Here is a 9,824-nt window from a genome sequence, read left to right on the forward strand (position 1 = left end):
TACGGAATGTCCGTGGTACCAACAATTGTTTAGTTGTAACTGATTTCCTTTTATCAACCCGATATACTAGGTCGTTCTCTACCTCGAAGTAGGGGTAAGCAAGTGACCTATCTGGTTGGCCAGGAGTACTATTCAGGTCCCGTATATTTCCCCTTGCTACCGCTAACGTGGGGTCCTCCCACTGGGCCTTCTTAAAACTCCCAGGACTGACCTCTAGGTCAGCGAGGGTCTTATCCGGTTCTGGGGTGGTAAGTGTCTGATCAACATCTTGATTTGGGGTATTCCCTACCAAAGTAGTGATGGGGAAGGGAATTTTACAGCACTCCTCCTTTTCCCCCTTCTTATTTGGGCCCTCGTCAACCTCCATTTCTGAAAACGGGAAAGGATTTATTTCTTCTAATACTTCGTTATGGTCCGCTATTGAATTCTGGGCGCTATTCTGAGCGGGGGACCACATTTTTAGAAAATGGGGAAAGTCGGTCCCTATTAACACATCATGTGCCAGTTTGGGTACAATACCCACCTTGAAATCTAAAGAACCAAACTCTGTTTAAAAAAAAACATCAACAGTGGAATATTCATGATTATCCCCATGTATACAACAAATTGCCATTCTTTGTGAACTGTTTCCCTGTTTCTTCTTAATGGGCAAGAGGTATTCGGACACTAGTGTGACCATGCTCCCAGAGTCCAGAAGTGCCCGAACCCTCTTACCATTAACCTTTACAAATGCCCACAGATGGTTATTCAAGGGGTCCTCTGGGCTAGGGCGCATACATTGGGACAACAGCGAATAAGGTTCCACGCTGTTGCATTGCATGGGCTCATCATTTAGTGGGCAGATTTTTGCTGTGTGGCCCCTCTCATGACAATTTACACATTTAGGTACATAGTCTGTGTCCCACTTAGAGCCTTTTCCCGGCTCCCCATGTTGGCTATTGCCCTTAGTGTGCGAACCACTGTTGCTGGTGCTGCGTGAAGGTGGTCGCCGCTCCTCAGCTCCCCTTAACCCCGGTACCCTTTTACCGTCTCTGGAAGAGTCCTGGAACCTCGGGTAGTGGGGTTGCTCCACGACTGTGGGTTGCGGGTGCTCTTCTGCTGCATTGTACCTTTCTACGAGGGCCACAAGCTCATCCGCATTGTGAGGGTCACTCCGACTGACCCAACGGCGTAAGGCAGAGGGAAGTTTCCTCAAGAACTGGTCCATGACCAACCGTTCCACGATGTGGCTTGCTGAGTTGATCTCGGGTTGTAGCCACTTCCGGGCGAGGTGGATGAGGTCATACATCTGGCTTCGGGTGGCTTTATCCATCGTGAAGGACCATGCGTGAAACCTTTGGGCGCGAACAGCCGTGGTTACGCCGAGGCGGGCGAGGATCTCGAACTTCAATTTTGCATAGACGTTAGCTTCGGCTGGCTCTAGATCAAAGTAAGCCTTCTGGGGTTCGCCGCTTAGGAAGGGTGCGATTAGACCAGCCCACTCAGCTTCTGGCCATCCCTCTCTCTGTGCCGTGCGTTCAAACGTGAGAAGATAGGCTTCCACATCATCCGAGGGTCCCATCTTCTGAAGGTAGTGGCTTGCCCTGGTCATTTTTGGAACTGGGGCTGTCGCTGCCAGTGGAAGGTTACTGATAGTCTCCCTCAGGATCTCGAGTTCCTGCTGTAAGCCCTGAGCGAACCGCTGTTGCTCCTCTCTCAGCAAGCGGTTTGTCTCTTGCTGGTTTGTATTAGTCTCTTGCTGGGCTATTAACAGCTGTCGCTGGGTTTCACTCGCCTGTTGCTGAGCTTCATTCGCGTCTTTCTGGACAGCGACATTGCGTACCAGCGCACTCACCACGTCTTCCATCTTGTTTGGAGAGAGAGAAAAAAAACCTTTTTTTTTTTTTTTTTTTTCTTTTTCTTTAAAGTTCTTTAACCCCCAGACCTTTTAGTGTTCTGCCCGCATTCTCCACCATATGTGACAAACAGCTTACTCCGGGGCTCCGCCGCTTGTCCGGGACGGTTAGAAGACGGTCTTTTAGGGTAGGTTAAAATGAGGAGGCGTCACGTACTGTTCCTTTAAACAGGCTGGGCCTGGTTTATTCAGTCCCAGGCACTGAGACTGCCACAGTGCATACAACAAAACACATCAAAACAAAAGCTGCTCACCTGAGCGATAACTTAACTTAGATTTCCCTAACTCAGGGTGGAAGTGGCTTTTCCACTTTCCAACAACAAAACAAGGTACTTTTTCAGACTTAGCCAAATGAACAGAACGATTGAACCTGTGTGGGGAAGAGGCTTCTCCCCACTGTGTTCAGCAGCCTTCCAGGCTCTGGAGCAGAGACAAGAGCAACCAGGAAATCAGTCTTACATACCTGATTTCTAATTAGCATGACAGGTGACAGAAATCAGGCAGCCAGACAAACTCTGGTCTGGATCTCTCATCCCTCAGTTCCAGCGCTTGCCAAACTGTGGGATGGAGTGCATGTATTATAAGTCTGCACTCCCAGGCCAGACAGGATAGAAACTGTTCAGTATCCTGGGAGCCCTATATATGGAATTTATTACCATCCCCTGGTTTCTGTCACAATATATATACATATATATATACATATATATATATATATATATATATATCTTTGCTTGGTTCCAGCACCTCAGGAATCAGGGGTTAATAGGTTTGCATAGAATTGTTGCAAATTTTGTATTGCAGTCCTACCCACCAATCAGGGCCAGCATATAGACAGCTCCTGGCCCTGAGTGTTGCAATGTTATGTTTTAAGTGTATAAAAAGGTGGGGAGGGAGACCCCTAGAAGACAGAGCTTGCAGAGAGTTACAGAGGTGTTGCTGTGACAGGGAGAAACTGCAGAGTCCAATCCAGTGCTGGTCTCAGGCCTGAAAACCCGTCCTGTAGGCACTAGGCAAAGAGAAAGAACAGGGGAAATCTCTGCCAGTAGGTCCCTGCGACTAGTTAGGCAGGGTATCCCCCAGTTTCCCCAGTTTGGTATGTGTGAAGTTTGTGTCTTTTGTGTAGTTGTGGATATGTTTTTCCAATAAATTAATTTTATAAACTCTCATGTTCTGTCTGGCGATATTGATCCATGGTATAAGTCCTGGTCTCCCGTGACAGGCTAAATATAAATACTATACGGGGATACTGTGCGGTTAATCCCATAGCCCCGGAAAAACCCTGAAAACAGTAATAGGGTTAACTTAAGTCACAGTACACCACCCTCTGCATACCCTACTGCCCCTGCCTGCTGCCCCTGACATAGGGAGGTATTGGGTGCATGAACTACAGCAGCACTCTGAAACACAAAAATATTAAAATATAATTAAGAAACAGCCTGAATCCACCTAGAGTGCTGCTGAAAGAAATAAGTGTCTATACTTGCCTGCCACCACTAGGCAATATCCACATAGCAGATACAAATCCAGCTACAGTAAAAAGACATAGCAATACGGAATGATTGTATATTATTAAAAATGTTCTAATTGTTATACCTGGGAGACTTCCTGTGATGTCACCAAGCATGGACGCCTGAGCGATGAGATCCTAGGACCCTTCGCTAGCAAAGGTTTAGAAAGGGCACAAACCGCATAAGAAAAAATCCTCAAACCAGAAGAAATAACCAGCTAACAACCCGAAATGGCTGGGAAAATGATTTAAAAAATGCAGAATCAGGACGTATCTGTGACGATAGCTTGTGACTGGCTACTAATAACACTCAAATAACTGGGTCTGAACTGAACGAGGCTTAGATATAACAAATTGTATTTATTCCTTAGGATAGGTGAACACACGATATAGTACAGTAACAAGACAAGAAGTACACTTACTCTGGGGATGGGGGATGAGAAGTAGGTTGTAGCAGTTCTCCAGTAATCAGGTAACCATTCAGATCATATCAGAAGACAGGATAAGACAAAGGATATGGGGTGGACAACAGTTTATAAACCTTTGTTCCCCTATCCTTAACACTAAGTACCTGTGATTGGTTTTCAATTAACTCTAGCCACTCACTAACGTGGGAACACAGTTTGACACATGCCCCCCAGCTAGTTGGCACAGGCGCAGTAGAGCTCTGGGGTCTCATTTCTGTAGCCCCACATTTGCATCTGGAATGCCAGCCAGTCTACCCATTTGGAGTTCTGGCAGGAAAACCTTTGTTGGAAGGTGTTAAATGGGACACTTAAAGACTGCTCTGGTTTTGGGTCTTCTCCGCCCTCAGGTAAACAGTGAGGGTGACAAAACCCTTTGAACAATACTTACGTCCTAGACATTGGGTCGCCTCTAGGGCCATATGCTATCCTGGTATGCAAAGGAATTTTCTCTGGGTCTTGGCCATACCTTGGGACCCAGTATTACACATAAAACATAAACGTATGAAAATATCCGGTTCCGTTGGGGCCAGCAGGTCCAAACTTCCCAGTTCTCAATGCCGGAACTGGGACACCATCTGGTCCAAATAGCGACGTGCTACGACCTTCGGAACCGGAGTTACACAAATACACCTTAAATCGTTTTCTATTTTAATACAAAAAACTCCGCTAAAAAGAAATCTCAGCTTTTCACTAAATCCCCATTGAAAACAATGGGCTTTGCCGCCATAGACTCTCAATGGCAAACCGCCGCCATTGCCGGATATGGGGATCCGCCGCCATAGACTTTCAACGGGGCATCGCCGCCGTTGAAGTCAATGGGGTTTCTCCGCCATAGCCGGTCAATGGAAATTGGCTGCCATTCAAGTCTATGGGAAAAGTCCCGAACTTTCAAGGGGGTCCATACTCCGTTGGGTTGATCCAAGAGTGTCAAGGATGGTTCTGCAGCGATGCTGGAGCAGTGACTACAGATACCTCAAACCTTGATCCTCTGGACACTCCGGAACCGGAGCTATGGATTCCTAAAATTCAACTTTTTACACTTAGTCATTTTCCTGAGCTGTTTCTGCCGCCGCCATTGAAACCTATGGCGCGACCCGCTCTTCTCGGTTCGACCCTTATCGGGGGTCCAGGATTCGGGGACCCGGTTGCAGTCGAGTGGGGGAAGGTCTAGGAACTAGGGGCAAAAAGAATTTTATTTCTAGGTGCTCTAGAACAGTTTATTCCCACGCCACTTAACGTTGAACTTGACTCAAGTGATTTTAACTCTTTTAAAGGACATTGTATCCGCTTTGCGGTTTTGTGGTTTGGACAGCAGCCAACTCGTTCTTCGAAAGCTCCCTCGAGGAATCTCCATTGAAGTCAATGGGCCCATTGACTTTCAATGGGAAACCGCCGCTCTCCCTCTCGGACGCCACCTGCTGGTCTTTACAGGAAACAGGACTAAAACAGCAAGATTCTCCATTAGAATGCATTGAGCCCTAATGGCGGCCAATGGGGACCTGCAAAATGGTGCCTGAAAAGGTGGGAAAATTACACAAAGAGCTATAATCATTAAAGGACTATTAACCCTTGTACTCCCGGATGACTCCTAGTGTGTGTGTGATGCAGACACTGGTATAACAATGTATCACAATAAGGCATATTATATAACAAGGGTTAAATCACATTTCTGGACCTCAGCCCAGTTAACCCCTTGTCTCCCTGATGAGGTCAGGGGATGGCCAAATGGGGTGCAACCCCTTTAATCCCGGGCCACCCCCTCTCTCCCTCTACACCTCCCCTTCTTAATGAGTGTCCTGTGGCCCACTGGCCCTAACGGGAGTGGGGCACTGCTGGCACCATTAATGAATTCAGTCTCAGAGGGATAGTCCTAGCGTGAAAGCATTGCTGTTTTCACTGCCCTTTTTGTGCTGAATGGTAAATTCAAATTCTTGCAAAGCTAAGCTCATCTCAGCAACTTGGCATTTTCCCCTGACACCCTCTGTAGCCAACTCAGAGGATTGTGGTCTGTGATGACCGTGAAAGCCCTCCCATATACATAGGGCTGGAGCTTTTTGAGTGCCCACACAATGGCCAAGCACTCCTTTTCAATGGTGGCATATGCCACCACCCTGGGGAGCATTTTGCGACTGAGATACACCACAGGGTGCTCTTTGCCGTCGTCCCCCACCTGGCTCAACACAGCCCCCACACCAAAGTCTGAGGCATCAGTCTGAATAAGAAAATGCTTGGTGTAATCTGGGGCAGCCAGTATGGGGGCCTCAGCAAGCGCAGTTTTCAGTGCCTGGAAAGCAGTTTCACAGGCAGGAGTCCAGGTAATAAGCACAGGCAGTTGCTTCTTAGTCAGATCAGTCAGGGGTTTGGCCACGGCACTGTACTGTGGGACAAATTTCCTATAGTACCCTGCGGTGCCCAAAAATGCCATGACCTGTTTCTTGGTTTTTGGAACAGGCCACTCAGCTATGGCTTCTACCTTGGCTGGCTCTGGTTTGAGATGCCCTCCACCCACCCTGTGCCCTAAGTACAGGACTTCTGCCATCCCTACCATACACTTGGTGGGTTTTAAGGTAAGCCCAGCCTCCCTGATTCTATCCAGCACTGCAGCTACATATCCTATGTGGGATTCCCAGGTACTACTAAAGACAGCAATGTCATCCAAGTAAGCCCTTGCATAGCTCTGCATCCCTTCCAGTAACCTATTGACCAGGCGTTGAAAGGTAGCCGGGGCATTCTTCATCCCAAATGGCATCACCAAAAACTCATAGAGGCCACTTGGAGTGATGAATGCTGACTTCTCCCTAGCCTCCAGGGTCAGTGGGATTTGCCAATAGCCTTTGCTCAAATCCATAGTGGTCAGATACTTTTCCCCCGCGAGTTCATCCAGCAACTCATCCATATGGGGCATGGGGTAAGCATCTGACACTGTCCCAGCGTTGAGCAACCGGTAGTCTACACAATACTGGGTGGTCTTGTCCTTCTTAGGAACTAGGACTACTGGACTTGCCCAAGGGCTCTGGGACGGAGTAATTACCCCTAGGGTCAGCATCTCCTCTATCTCTCTCTCCATACTTGTCTTGACCTCTGCTGACACTCTAAGCGTGCTTATGCAGCGGCTGCAGGTCCCCTGTGTGCACTGGGTATTTTGTGAGATGTGTGGTCCCTGGCATGTCAGTGAAGAGGGCGCTGAACTGAGCTAGCATGTCCCTGGCTTCTCTCTTCTGCCTAGCACTCAACTGTGCCCCTATCTCTACCTGTGCCACAGTGTTTCCCTGCCTAGCCTCCCCTAGGAGATCAGGCAGAGCATTGCTCGCCGGATCCTCCAGCAGTGGGCTACAAATGGCCATCACTTCTCCCATACTCGGTGCTCTGTATTCCTTTAACATGTTAATGTGGTATGTCTTGTGCCTCTCAGGCGCTACCTGTACAACATAGTTGCACTCATTCATCTTTCGAATAACCGGGTACGGTCCCGACCAGGAAGCCATCAGCTTGTTCTCCTGAGTGGGTTTGGGAACAAGCACTTGCTGTCCTGGGATGAATTCTCTGCTACGGGCATGCTGGTCATACCATTGCTTTTGCTTGGTCTAAGCAGCCCTGAGGTGGTCCTGGGCCACCCCCATGAGCATATCTAACCGGTCTCTGGGATCTACTACATACTGGATCACTGAAGCATCAGTAGCAGTAGTCTCCCCTTCCCATCCCTCACGGAATAGGTCCAGAGGTCCACGTACCCTGCGGCCATATAGTAGCTCGAAAGGGGAGAAGCCTGTAGATTCTTGCGGTACCTCTCGGTATGCAAACAGCAAGTGCTGCAGGTGAATCTCCCAGTCTTTCCCCTCCGCCTCTATAAAGGTCCGAAGCATCTGCTTCAGTGTACCATTAAACCTCTCACATAATCCGTTTGTCTGGGGGTGGTAAGGGGTAGTGCGCCGGTGCTGTACACCGCAAGCATCCCAGAGACAATGTAACAGTTCACTCATGAACTGCGACCCCTGATCGGTTAGGATCTCATTAGGGAAACCTACCCTAGAAAAAATGTTCAGCAAAGCTGCTGCCACTGTCTTGGCACTAATGGTGCCAAGCGCTACCGCCTCAGGGTACCGGGTGGCACAATCCACCACCGTGAGGATGTAGCGCTTCCCTGACCTGCTGTAAGGAATCCACACCTCAGTTTACTGTTTACCTTGCCTTACAGACCTGTGCAGTCCTGGAACACTTCCCCTGATATTTACTGCAGCTTGGATTCACTCATTAAAGCAATACTGTCACACGCCCCTTCTGCTATTGGTTCACTGACCTTTAAGTACTGCCTTCCCACAATGCTCCCTGCAGAGCATAGTCCTTCCTGGATGTCACAAGTGTTCTGCCATAAGCCTTTGCCTTGTCTGTCTCCTTGGTTCCTGAGACCGGCTGTCTGTGTCACGCAGCGGACTGTTCTTGTCTCCTGTGCTGAAGCGGAGTACTCTCCTGTTTACTTCAGCTCCTTGTTTCCTGCGACCGGCTGCTAGAGTTACGCAGCGGTATGTTCCTGTCTCCTGTGCTGAAGCGGAGAACTCTCCTTGTTTACTTCAGCTCCTTGTTTCCTGAGACCGGCTGCTAGTGTCACGCAGCGGTCTGTTTTCTGTCTCCTGTGCTGAAGCGGAAGTTTCCCCAGTGTTGCCTTCAGCTCCCTAGTTCCTGGGGCCTGTTGCTCTTTCTCTACTGCAGAGGCCGTGTCCTGGTTCCGGCGCTGAAGCGGAGGATCCTCCAGCCCGCTCAGGACTCTTGCGCTGAAGCACTGATCTTCCACTGCTGCCTGACGGTGTGCCCACTCCGGTCTACCTATCACTTCCTGAGACCAACACCATGGGCCATGGTCACCGCACGCGCAGAGTCCACTCCCGCGCTCCTAAGCTGAAGCAGGGAACTCCTGACTACCTGTTGCCGAACTCCTGCTTGAACAACGTTTATCCTGATGTCTCCAGTCCTGACCCTGGCTTATCCACTGACACTGCTGCCTTCTCCAGTCCTGACCCTGCTACGTACGACTACGAACTGCGCAATCCGGATCAGCCTGCATGGTCTAAGGTCGGTGCTTTTAGAACCCCACCTCAGCCACGCAGTCCGATCCAGGTTTGTGGCGAGCACAACCATGACACCTGCTAGGAATCATAAGGGGCCTTATCAGGTCCATCGCTACCTTCTGGAAGGGTTCCCCTATTATCGGTAGGGGTCTCAGGGGTGCCTTCACACGGTCGCCCGCCTTACCCACTCGCTGGCAGGCATCACAGGAGCGGCAGAAATTGCTCGCATCCCGGGATGCCCCCGGCCAGTAGTAACGCTGTAATAACCGGGCTCGCGTCCTGGTGACCCCCTGATGTCCCGCTAACGGAATAGAGTGAGCTACCCGTAACAATTGCTGTCGGTACCCCTGGGGCACTACTAGCTGTCGCTTACCGGTCAGTCCCTCCTCTATCCCCGGGTTCACTTCTTCTCTGTATAGGATTCCCTTATGCCATAGGCAGTGCTTGGTGCCCTCCCCTGCCTGAGACTCGGACGCCCGAAGTCTCACGCCGGCCAGGGTAGGGTCTGTCTTCACTGCCTCCCTAAACTGGGCTCCTAAATCTGGCCACCCTCCAGTCATGTCATTGTCAGGGGCAGGGGACAAGGGGAGTGGGAACAGTAAGTCAGTCTGTGCTTGCAACTGATCCTGGCTTACCTCCCCGGGCTCCTCTGTGCCCTCCGCTAACGTTGGTTCCAAAGGCTGGGGGACTGGAGTGGCCACCGCCGGCATTGCCGCGGTCTGGCTCCGGGTAATCGCCGCCACTGCAGCGGGCTGGGGCACACGGTCGTAGGTGCAGGTCATCGGTCCCAGGTCGTTGCCCAAAACAATTTCAGCATCCAAACTGGGTAAAACCCCCACCTCCCGCACACCCTTGCCCACCCCCCAATCCAATAATATTCGGGCCACCTGCAA

This window comes from Ascaphus truei, chromosome 15 (genome assembly GCF_040206685.1).
Source record: "Ascaphus truei isolate aAscTru1 chromosome 15, aAscTru1.hap1, whole genome shotgun sequence".
Lineage (NCBI taxonomy): Eukaryota > Metazoa > Chordata > Amphibia > Anura > Ascaphidae > Ascaphus > Ascaphus truei.